The sequence below is a fragment of the Artemia franciscana genome, chromosome 6, assembly GCF_032884065.1.
Source record: "Artemia franciscana chromosome 6, ASM3288406v1, whole genome shotgun sequence".
In the NCBI taxonomy this organism is placed as follows: Eukaryota; Metazoa; Arthropoda; class Branchiopoda; order Anostraca; family Artemiidae; genus Artemia; species Artemia franciscana.
In genome coordinates this window covers 34524926-34537942 of record NC_088868.1, presented here as the reverse complement: position 1 = coordinate 34537942, position 13017 = coordinate 34524926, and positions in this window count along the sequence as shown.

Below are 13017 nucleotides of genomic sequence, written 5' to 3'. Positions count from 1 at the left end.
CAATATTCTTCAGAATTTGTTTTTATATGTGAATTCCGGCACCCGGGTTAAGAAGCCTCAGAATTGAACTTCCAGCACCAAAAAAACAATTTTATTCACGTAATACTAGATACAACAAATAACCAGTAAAATGATTTTATTGCAAGCTTACGGTGATTGGCCTACCCTGAATTGCTTTCTTGGAATATTTTCCCACCGTAGCACGCTTTGAAATATCTTGAGGCATTTCAGGTTTGCAGTGTATCTCCCAGTGAGGGTGAAGATAATTTCTCATTTCAGTTCACTTTTGTGTAGCCTATTATTTTGAAGTTGTTTGATGGAGTTAAGTAGGTAAGCACGGAAGAATTCAGTCGTTTGAACGGTAAGATTCTATTTAAGTGACTTCTTGCTATCTCAGAAAGGGGTTAGGTTAGGACAATTAAAGGTAAAATTCTAGTTGATTGACTTCTTGCTATCTCAGGAAGGGTTTAGGTTAGGAAAGTGAAACTTTCAGGGATGAATCTACAGACTAAAATATGTCCCGGGAAGGTGTTTTGAAGCAACTACCTCCACTCCTTCTTCCTCTATAGGGCCCTAACCTTTGATGATCTTTAAAAATATGTATTTTATAAAAGTGAAACCTTGCAAAATAGATCTTCTGCTTAATTGAAGTACAACAAAATTGTTTTCAGCTTCATAACTTTGCTCAATTCCATTTTATAAGGTTTTAAAGATATGCAAATACATTTCCTAAATTTTGAAAAAAAAACATTGATATGGCTCAAAATTCTACTCAAATAACAGGAATTGCATTTTCAGAACTAAAGGCAGAGAAAAAGCAACTAGTAACGGAAAATTAAGGTAAAATGCTGTTTTGTCAAAATATCAATAGGTGACCTGTCATGTAGGCAAATTTCAGGGCCCTCTAGAGGGAGAAGGAGTGGAGGTGGGTACTTTAAAATACCTTCCCGGGACATACTTTAGCCTGTAGACCCACCCTGAAAATTTCATTTTTCCTAACCTAAACCCTTTCCAAGATAGCAAGAAGTCAATTAACTAGAATTTTACCAAACTAAACTTTGAGGGCTGGGTCTACATGCTAAAGTATGTCCCGGAAAGGAATTTTGAGGTACCTACCTCAACTCCTTCTCCCTCTTGAGGGCCCTGACCTTCAATGACCTTTAAAAATATGTGTGTCATAAAAGTGAAACCCTGCAAAATAGATCTTCTGCTTAAATGAAGTGCAAAAAAATTATTATCAGCTTCCCAACTTTGCTCTATCCCAATTTGTAAGGTTTTAAAGATATGCATATACATTTCCTAAATTTAAAAACAAACAAATGTTGTTTTTTCAAATTTTCAATAGGCATATACCTGTCATGTAGATGAATTTCAGTGCCCTCTAGAGGGAGAAGGAGTGGAGGTGGGTACTTTAAAATACCTTTACAGGATATACTTCTGCCTGTAGACCAATCCCCGAAAGTTTCATTTTCCTAACCTAACCCCTTTCTGAGATAGCAAGAAGTCAATTAACTAGAATTTTACCAAAAAACAACATTGATATGGCTCAGAATTCCCCTCAAATAACAGGAATTGCATTTTCAGAACCGAAGGCAGAAAAAAGCAACTGGTAACTGAAAATTAAGGTAAAATGTTGTTTTCCAAAATTTCAATAGGCATAGACCTGTCATGTAGATGAATTTCAGGGCCCTCTAGAGGGAGAAGTGGAGGTGGAACTTCCGTTGGGTTCCCATCCTCTCCTCTAATTGGGCCAGATGTAGTCCTAAGATAGGCCTATGTTCAAAACAACTGCTAATATTGTTCGTTCACATCATTTTTTGTGTGTGCCTGTTCCTCGTTAGTAGCCTAGTTTGCTCACATTCACTTCTCCCTCCCCCATCCAAAGAATTTTACTAGACCATTAGATTTATGTATATAAACCTAGGGCTACATTATTGGGGAGGGGGCAGGGAGGCGATTATGGCGACAGCAGGATATATAATTTTAGAAGGAACATTGAATGAGAGAATCAAATAGCGTAATACGTTTTTTTTTGTCCGATTGCTATCTTGTAGCAAAATATACGTTTTGTATTAGGTAATTGCAACTTCCAGAGACCCGTAATCTAGTTCCTAATTAAGGTTTTAAAAGGTTTATATTCAACCCCATACCTTCAATTTGCCTCTAATTGTGCTGCCTAAGTTTGGAAAGAATCTAGTGAATAGGTCTTAAGTGAACCATAATTATAATTTACCTAAGAATCTTCTCAAAACTATTTGGCTATCTCCTCAATCATGGCCTGGTGGTGAGCAGAAGTTGAATTGATTCAAACTCAATTTTTTTCAAAATTAGTAAAAGTATTGATGACAACACGTTTTTCCAACTGAAAGTAACGAATAACATTAAAACTTAAAAATAACAAAAGGGCACTTCCTCATTAGCTAGAAAACACTCGAAAATTGAAGTTAGGTTAATCATAATGAAATATACATAATAATGATAAAAATATAATACTTTAGAAACAAATTTGGGCTATATATTTGCACATTATGAAGGGAGGGCAAAGTGTAGTGGCTCTGCATTCCTTATGTGTTAGGTACAATTATTCTGCATATTATGAAGTAAGGATTGTTGGACCCGATAAACTTTATCCAAACCTCCCCTAATGCGCTAATATATAGCCCAAATTTGTTTCTAAAGTTTTAATGTTTAATTGAAATAAAGCTACAATGCAGTTTTCCACCAAGCCAAAGCTAATTGTCTGGTATAAGGACTGAAAACCGGCTATTGTTTGATCTTCGCAATACGAATTGTTGAGTGTGTTCTAGCTAAGAATCAAGTACCAACAAAATCTATACCATATATGAGGAGCTAAGACGTATACGTATATGAGCTAAGAACGGATTACCAACAAGAGCTAAGAGCTCATATGGCACTTGTGACGAAGCAAGAAGAGCTAAGAGCCAAGAGATCATATGGTATGAGCTCTAACAAAATTCTATGAATCAATAGATTGATTTAAAAAGGAAAATAAGAGGCTTAATGCCGGTAAAGATTTAAAATAAGAGCTCTGAGTCACAAAGTCCTTCTAAATATCAAAATTCATTAAGATCCGATCACCCACTCGTAAGTTATAAATACCTAATTTTTTCTAATTTTTCCTCTCCCTTTTGCCCCCCAGATGGTCGAATCTGGGAAAACGACTTTATCAAGTCAAATTGTGCAGCTCCCTGACACGCCTACCAATTTTCATCGCCCTAGCACGTCCAGAAGCACCGAACTCGCCAAATCACTGAACCCCTCCCCCCAACTCCCCCAAAGAGAGCGAATCCAGTACGATTCTGTCAATCACGTATCAAGGACATTTGTTTATTCTATCCACCAAGCTTCATCCCGATTCCTACACTCCAAGTGTTTTTCCAAGATTTCCCCCTCCAAATCCCCACAATGTCAAAAGATCTGGTCGGGATTTGAAATAAGAGCTCTGAGACATGAATTCCTTCTAAAAATCAAATTTCATTACGATCCGATCATCTATTCGTAAGATATAAATACTCCAATTTTCATGTTTTCCAAGAATTCCGGTTCCCCCCTCCAACTCCCCCAAATGTCACAGGATCTGGTCGGAATTTGAAATTAGAACTTTAAAGCACAAGATCCTTCTAAATATCAAATTTCATTAAGATCTGGTCACCCTTTCGTAAGTTACAAATACCTCAATTTTCAAAATTACCCCCCCCCTCCAATAACCAAAGAGAGCAGATCCGGTCCAGTTATGTCAGTCACGTGTCTTAGACAGGTTTCTATTCTTTCCATCCAGTTTCATCCTGATCTTACCGCTTTAAGTATTTTCTAAGATTTCCGGTCCCCCCCAACTGCCCCCCCCCCGCAATTACGCTTGATCCGGTTGAGATTTAAAATAAGATATCGGAGTTACGAGGTCCTTCTAAATATGAAGTTTCATGAAGATCCGATCACTCCTTCGTAAGTTAAAAATACGTCATTTTTCTTATTTTTCAGAATTACCCCCCCCGCAATTGAGCAGATCCGTTCCAATTATGTAAATCACGTATGCGTTTCCCATCATTTTAGGTCTCCCCACCCTAAACTTCCCCCAATGTCAACAGATCCGGTCAGGATTTAAAATAAGAGCTTTGAGACACGATATCCTTCTAAAAATCAAATTTCATGGAGATCCAATCACCCGTTCGTAAGTTAAAAATACCTCATTTTTTTCAGAAATACCCCCCCCCCCCCAACTACCCAAAAGAGAGCGGATCCGTTCCGTTTATGTCAATAATCTATCTAGGACTTGTGTTTATTTTTCCCACCATGTTTCATCCCGATCCCTCCACTCTAAGTGTTTTCCAAGTTTTAGGTTTTCCCCTCCCAACTTCCCGCCCCCATCACCAGATCCGGTCGGGATTTAAAATAAGAGCTCTAAGACACGATATCCTTCTAAACATCAAATTTCATTGAGATCCGATCACCCGTTCGTAAGTTGAAAATACCTCATTTTTCTAATTTTTAAGAATTACTCCCCCCCCCCCCCCAACTACCCCAAAGAGAGCAAATCAGTTCCGATTGTGTCAATCATGTATCTGGGACTTGCGCTTATTTTTCCTATCAAGTTTCATCCCGATCCCTCTACTCTAAGTGTTTTCCAAGATTTTAGGTTTCCCCCTCCAACTCCCCCCAATGTCATCAGACCCAGTCGGGATTTAAAATAAGAGCTCTGAGACACAATATCATTCCAAACATCAAATTTCATTAAGATCCCATCACCCGCTCATAAGTTAAAAATACTTCATTTTTTCTATTTTTTCCGAATTAACCGGCCCCTACTCCCCCCCCCAGATGGTCAAATCGGGAAAACGACTATTTCTAATTTAATCTGGTCCGGTCCCTGATACGCTTGCCAAATTTCATCGTCCTAGCTTACCTGGAAGTGCCTAAAGTAGCAAAACCGGGACTTTAGGTTTTCCCCCTCCAACTCCCCCAATGTCATCAGATCCAGTCGGGATTCAAAATAAGAGCTCTGAGACACAATATCATTCCAAACATCAAATTTCATTAAGATCCAATCACCCGCTGATAAGTTAAAAATATTTCATTTTTTCTATTTTTTGCGAATTAACCGGGCCCCCACTCCCCCCCCCCCAGATGGTCAAATCGGGAAAACAACTATTTCTAATTTAATCTGGTCCGGTCCCTGATACGCTTGCCAAATTTCATCGTCCTAGCTTACCTGGAAGTGCCTAAAGTAGCAAAACCGGGACCGACAGACAGACCGACAGACCGACAGAATTGGCGACTGCTATATGTCACTTGGTTAATACCAATATGCAGGGACATATCCCCTTGCATATCTGCCTAATAAGGTATGACTATTCCGTTATGGAATAAGCAGCTGGACAAACTTTACGATTTTTACGCTAGTATACAGAACGAAAAACATACAACCGTTCTATAAAATAATTATCAAGGTATTCCCAATATACCCTAATGACATTCTCGCACACGTGCGACTGTAAAACTGTCAGAAATAGCAATCGAGTCAGATTACAAATGTCATATTGCTAGAAAACTTTTAATGTCAGCAACACAAATTGTTTCCCACTAGAATAGAAAATGCATTAGCCTACTGCAAAATTCCACTCTGGTAAATTACGCAGCTTTGGTATATTTAAATTATCTAAGTGAATGCTTCACAAGAAGTGGCTTTTTCCTAGTACATCAAATCACTGGTTGTCTAAGGTAGTAATCAGGGGTATGGGGCAAGGGACACCACAAAATGTTTTCAGCCTGCAAGTTAAAAAATTTGAGTCGCTTCGCACAATTATTTTACTGTATCATCTTTCTAATTAGAGAAATCGAGTAATGAAAATTTATGACTTGTCAGTCTCTGTCGTTAAATAAAAAAAACGAAAAATGAAGGAATTTTAATAGCAGTATCCCTCAAATCAATCAGTAAAATCCATTGTCCTCCCCCAACAAAATTTTGGCTACGGACACTTCTGTGGGGAATACCTCCAAAATAATGGAAAAAATAGAAGCACAATGTTGGTTTCGGAAAAACTTTAAAATCTTTCAACCTTGCCATGACAAATCATTTTATGAAGGTATAGAGGAAGCCCTAGACGGTCAATCATTTTGATCAAAATCTTGCGTAAATCGATTGACTCAAGACCGTCTATAACACATAAGTACAATTTTTTTTCTAATAATCCCCGAAGTTACATCTTATTTTTCTGTCTTTAGTATCTTTCTAGAGTTGTACCCTCCGGAAATACCCCATATTCCCGATAGAAATTCCTGCGCACGCATGATTCTGCGTTTTTTAATATTACACTATGACCTTCTTGGCGATTATGAACGTTTTAAGTACGTGAAATGCATGATAAAATCATGAATATTTATATTTGAGAAATTTATAATTTTGATAAATATATTCCATAGAAAACTTTTGCAATAGAGGAACGTAGAGAAATTTTTCCAGCAAGGGGAAAGGGGGCGGAAAAAAATCTATTGATGAATGATTAACGTCCTGGAGACATAACCGCCTGGAGACATTCTGATCCTCTTTGGGCCAAACTATGAGTTTGCGCTAATTGTTGGCAGAAATTTCCTCTTTAATGCAGTGAGAGTGAGACTTCTTATCCTGGATTAAAGAGAAAACAACTTAGAATTTCTAGTCGAATAAGCCCTCCAGTGATCATCGTCAAAAGAAAAGCTTCGTAATTTTTTATGAGGAAATTCCTGCTCTGGACTTCCCAGATATGCTGAATTTAATAATGTAATTTCATCCAGAACCCCCTTTTCTAAACTTACGAAATTTGTGTTGTAAACAACTCAGCTTTTAAAAAACTTTAAAAAGAGAAACAAAAATCACACACTTCACAAACCAACTGCAATAAAAGGTGAGTACGGTAATCAAAGATGATCGTAAGCGATGAATTCCGGAAAAAGGACAAAAATATTCCAGCTCTATGCAAAAAGTACAATTACTCCGGCTCTATGCAAAAAGTACAATTACTCCAGCTCTATGCAAAAAGTACAATTACTAATACTAACTCAACGCACCAACAAGCCGCCTGAGGCCAACACAGCTGCGCACGCTCCTCCCCCTTCGCAATCTAATCAAGGCCACCCACTCTTGACACCCTCCCAGGAAGTTCCCATTTCCTTAAACTCTTTCGTTATGACATCTTCCTACCCCAGATGAGGACGACCTGTTTTCCATTTATCCATAGACGGCTGGCCGAAAAGTTTAATCTCCGGCAATCAGTCATGTTTCATCCGCAGAACATACTCTAGCCATCTCAACTTTTCTTTCGTTATAGCCCTAGAAAGCAGGATTGAACCACATTTTTCGTACAGCCTAATCTATGAAATACGGTCAGTCAGTCGGGTACCCAGAACAATCCTTCGGCAATTTCTCTGGAAAACATCCAGTAAATTTTCATTCGCTTTTCGAAGCGCCCATGCTTAAGAGTCATATTTGACCGCTTTCATTACTGTAGCTTCCAATATTCTAATCTTGGTTTGTAGACTAATCTTCCTATTCTTTCTAACTTTTTTTTAACTGTGAAAAAACATCCTGAGTCTTGGCTATTCTACTTTTACCATCTTCACTGCTCCCAACGTCTTTACTAGTAATACTACCAAGGTAAGTGAAGCTGTCCACTTGATCAACCTTTTCGTTACCCAACTTCACCCTTTCATCTCCAGTTACTCCTAGCTTTAGTGACTTAGTTTTTCTAACCTTAATTTTCAAACCTATTCTAGCATCCTGAACTCGCAAAACCTCTAAGAGTTCATTCATTCTGCTCATACTTTCATCTAAGATACTTAGATCATCAGCATAATCTAAGTCCAGGAGAGTTCTTCCTCCCCATTTGATTCCGTGATCTCCCATTGAATTTCAGGTGCTCCTGAAGACAAGTCCATCAAAATGATCTAGATAAAGGGGGATAGAACACGACCCTGCTTACCTCCTGATTAATACAAAACCAGCTGCTAACCTCATTTCCTACCTAAACCGTAGCAGTCTTATTCTCCTAAATACGGCTAATTACTTCAATACATTTGTCTGGTATACCATACAAGATTAAAACCTTTTCTAAAGCTCTTCTATCAGCAGAATCGAACGCTTACTCATAATCTACAAAAATGAGAACCAGAGGTGTTTGACAACTAAGGCACTTCTCAATTACTAACTTAAGAGTGAAAATCCGGTCGACACATCCTCTTCCTTTTCAAAACCGCACTGTTCTTCTCTTAAAACTTTGTCCACAGCATCTCTCAGTCTAAAAAGTATCGTCTTACTACCTACATATTACTATGTAATTTGCCACCTACAGAGACCAGACTAGTGCCTCGGTAATTGCAACACTCACTCTTATCACGTTTCTTATACAGTGGTCACACTGGATAATTACAAATAGTGAACACCATTCTATCGTCTTTATCTTCTTTTAGTATGATACTGAACGATCACGGATCGCACATACAAAATGCTGAATAGATACTATATATTGACAACAGACACATATTCAATTAACAAATAAGGAATCCTTTATTTATGTTTAAGGCTACAAGCTGGAAACCAAAGCCGGTTTAACTTTTCATTGTTGTTATGACAAGAATTGGCTGGACTTGGAAGGCGAATCCGCTTGCTAGCGGAAAGTGCTTCTGGCAAGAAATTGATGTGCTAAACTCAAATTACTAAGATCATGACTTAAATGAAACTTCCAATCTTGACCTTTTCTTCATTTTATTGGCAATTTATTTCCTTTATTTCCAACTGACAATTTTTTTTCGCTTAGACACGGCTTGTCGCGAATCCTTTAGGCAGAGATTTTAATCAAATATAATTAAATAATTAAAACCCTTTAATTAAAGTTGGATTTAGCTACACTCCTAGGGTGTTATATCCACGGGGTAGCCGGCGTTTACCCCCCCCCCCCCCCCCGCAGAAAGTACCCCTCAATGTGCTGCAGAAAAGTGGCACATAATACTCAAGCACCAAAATTCCTTTCCCCAACGGAAACTAAAAAAAAAAAAAAACATAAAAAAAATATAAAATCTGAAAAGCTTGATTTTCCACGGGGCTGGGGGTATTTTCCGGGGTGTACTTTACACGAAGGGGATTTCCCACAATATTAATTTTTCGGGGGGTAATCGCCAGGGAGCTAAACGTCTAGAACCATCCACGGGCAAAAAAAAACTACCAAATAGCATCAAATTAAGTGAAGAGAAAACATGGATGGCGAGAGCATTTCTATTCATCGTATATCAGTGGGTTAAATCTAGCCTTGGGCCTCGTGTTGTCAAGTTTTGAGCTTGGAAACCCCTCTTATCAGCTAACTTACAGAATAACAATTCAGAGGAGGCGATAATAGGCATGAGGCTTAAGAATATTGGGGCGTGGCATGCATAAATTTGGTCACACTGATATGTCGCTTTGAGCTTGAAAATTTCACAATTAACCAGAACCAAACACAATCATGTTATTATATTCTCAGGGTCATTTCTAGTTTAACTACCCCCCCCCCAATTGACTAGATATTGCCCATGATAATATAATAAGAAATGTTTGTTGGATTTTGCTGGTTTGCATAGCCTTATGTGCTTATTTTTAACCAGTTATTTTATTATATTCAACATATATTTAACTTATTTTAACAGTGTCAATTTCTTTCTAAATTAAAAAGACTGGGAGACAAGCGAACTTTTTATACAATCCTATATCCAGGCATTAAGGGTAGAAAGGGAGGCTGGCAGGTGCGTAATTTCCTATGAAGCAGGGGGGGCAACTGTCCCCTCCAGATCAAAATTCCCCCGCCTCAGTTTGCCCTCCAGCTGCAATTTAGTTTCTCCAAAAAATCTGGTAAAAATTAAGATAAGCCTGCATAATTCAAGCATTCAGAGAAACAGGTTAGGTTTTTTAGTACACCTTTGCCTTTATGGTAATATATGATTCATTTTTCGGTTTTCATCGTGATTATCACTTGATTTGGGAACATTGGCTCCAACTTTGCCCCTTCCCCTAGGATTTTGACGAAATTAAGTTACTGGTTGCTGGTATGTAGTTAAATTGGAAGTATTCTGGAAATCCACTGAATAGACGTTTCCCCTATTAAATGAAGAAATCAACGGTTGTATTGTTTAGTTCAGAAAAGGGGACAGATGACGTATTACCACTTCCCATGAGAGTGGTTGATAGAAAGTACAAGAAGAGTTGGTGAGAATTTTAGTAGCAGTTTTTTTGTAATCTCAGAAAGTTGATTAGCCATGTGAATAAAACCTTCAAGATCGAAGTTACAGCTTCAATCGGTAAAATTCTAGTTTAGTTACTTTTTGCTATCTTGGAAATTGGCTAGGTTAGGAAAATGAAACTTTCAGTGATGAGTCCAGGGCCAAAAACATATACTGGAAAGGTATCCTCCCTGTAAGCCCCCCTTCTGATTTCTAACTCTTAGAAATCTGCTTTAGTCAAACTTTAGCATAAGTGTGACGGTTGAGGAAAGGGTAGTTCGCCTCATATACGGTATAGATTTTGTTGTTCAAAACAGTTGTTCAAAACAACTGCTAATATTGTTCGTTCACATCATTTTTTGTGTGTGCCTGTTCCTCGTTAGTAGCCTAGTTTGCTCACATTCACTTCTCCCTCCCCCATCCAAAGAATTTTACTAGACCATTAGATTTATGTATATAAACCTAGGGCTACATTATTGGGGAGGGGGCAGGGATGCGATTATGGCGACAGCAGGATATATAATTTTAGAAGGAACATTGAATGAGAGAATCAAATAGCGTAATACGTTTTTTTTTGTCCGATTGCTATCTTGTAGCAAAATATACGTTTTGTATTAGGTAATTGCAACTTCCAGAGACCCGTAATCTAGTTCCTAATTAAGGTTTTAAAAGGTTTATATTCAACCCCATACCTTCAATTTGCCTCTAATTGTGCTGCCTAATTTTGGAAAGAATCTAGTGAATAGGTCTTAAGTGAACCATAATTGTAATTTACCTAAGAATCTTCTCAAAGCTATTTGGCTATCTCCTCAATCATGGCCTGGTGGTGAGCAGAAGTTGAATTGATTCAAACTCAATTTTTTTCAAAATTAGTAAAAGTATTGATGACAACACGTTTTTCCAACTGAAAGTAACGAATAACATTAAAACTTAAAAATAACAAAAGGGCACTTCCTCATTAGCTAGAAAACACTCGAAAATTGAAGTTAGGTTAATCATAATGAAATATACATAATAATGATAAAAATATAATACTTTAGAAACAAATTTGGGCTATATATTTGCACATTATGAAGGGAGGGCAAAGTGTAGTGGCTCTGCATTCCTTATGTGTTAGGTACAATTATTCTGCATATTATGAAGTAAGGATTGTTGGACCCGATAAACTTTAAACTTGGTATTAACCAAGTGACATATAGCAGTCGTCAATTCTATCGGTCTGTCTGTCGGTCTGTCGGTCCCGGTTTTGCTACTTTAGGCACTTCCAGGTAAGCTAGGACGATGAAATTTGGTAAGCGTATCAGGGACCGGACCAGATTAAATTAGAAATAGTCGTTTTCCCGATTTGACCATCTGGGGGGGGGAGTGGGGGCCCGGTTAATTCGCAAAATATAGAAAAAATGAAGTATTTTTAACTTATCAGCGGGTGATTGGATCTTAATGAAATTTGATGTTTGGAATGATATTGTGTCTCAGAGCTCTTATTTTAAATCCCGACCGGATCTGATGACATTGGGGTGGAGTTGGAGGGGGAAAACCTAAAGTCCCGGTTTTTCTACTTTAGGCACTTCCAGGTAAGCTAGGACGATGAAATTTTGCAAGCGTATCAGGGACCGGACCAGATTAAATTAGAAATAGTCGTTTTACCGATTTGACCATCTGGGGGGGGGGGGAGTGGGGGCCCGGTTAATTCGCAAAATATAGAAAAAATGAAGTATTTTTAACTTATCAGCGGGTGATTGGATCTTAATGAAATTTGATGTTTGGAATGATATTGTGTCTCAGAGCTCTTATTTTAAATCCCGACTGGGTCTGATGACATTGGGGGGAGTTGGAGAGGGGGAACCTAAAATCTTGGAAAACACTTATAGTGGAGGGATCGGGATGAAACTTGATGGGAAAAATAAGCGCAAGTCCCAGATACATGATTGACATAATCGGAACTGATTTGCTCTCTTTGGGGTAGTTGGGGGGGGAGTAATTCTTAAAAATTAGAAAAATTAGGTATTTTCAACTTACGAACGGGTTATCGGATCTCAATGAAATTTGATGTTTAGAAGGATATCGTGTCTTAGAGCTCTTATTTTAAATCCTAACCGGATCTGGTGATGGGGGCGGGGAGTTGGTAGGGGGAAACCTAAAGCTTGGAAAACACTTAGAGTGGAGGGATCGGGATTAAACTTGGTGGGAGAAAACACGAGTCCTAGATACATGATTGACATAACCAGAATGGATCCGCTCTCTTTGGGGTAGTTGGGGGGGGGGTTAATTCTGAAAAATTAGAAAAAATGAGGTATTTTTAACTTACGAACGGGTGATTGGATCTCCATGAAATTTGATTTTTAGAAGGATATCGTGTCTCAAAGCTCTTATTTTAAATCCTAACCGGATCTGGTGACATTGGGGGAAGTTTGGGGTGGGGAAACCTAAAATGATGGGAAACGCTTAGATTGGAGGGATTGGGATGAAACTTGGTTGGAAAAATAAGCAGAAGTCTTGCATACGTGATTTACAGAGTTGGAACGGATCCACTCAATTGCGGGGGGGGGGGGTAATTCTGAAAAATAAGAAAAATGACGTATTTTTAACTTACGAAGGAGTGATCGGATCTTCATGAAACCTCGATTAGAAGGACCTCGATTTAGAAGGACCTCGTAACTCCGATATCTTATTTTAAATCTCAACCGGATCAAGCGTAATTGGGGGGGGGGCAGTTGGGGGGACCGGAAATCTTAGAAAATACTTAAAGTGGTGAGATCAGGATGAAACTGGATGGGA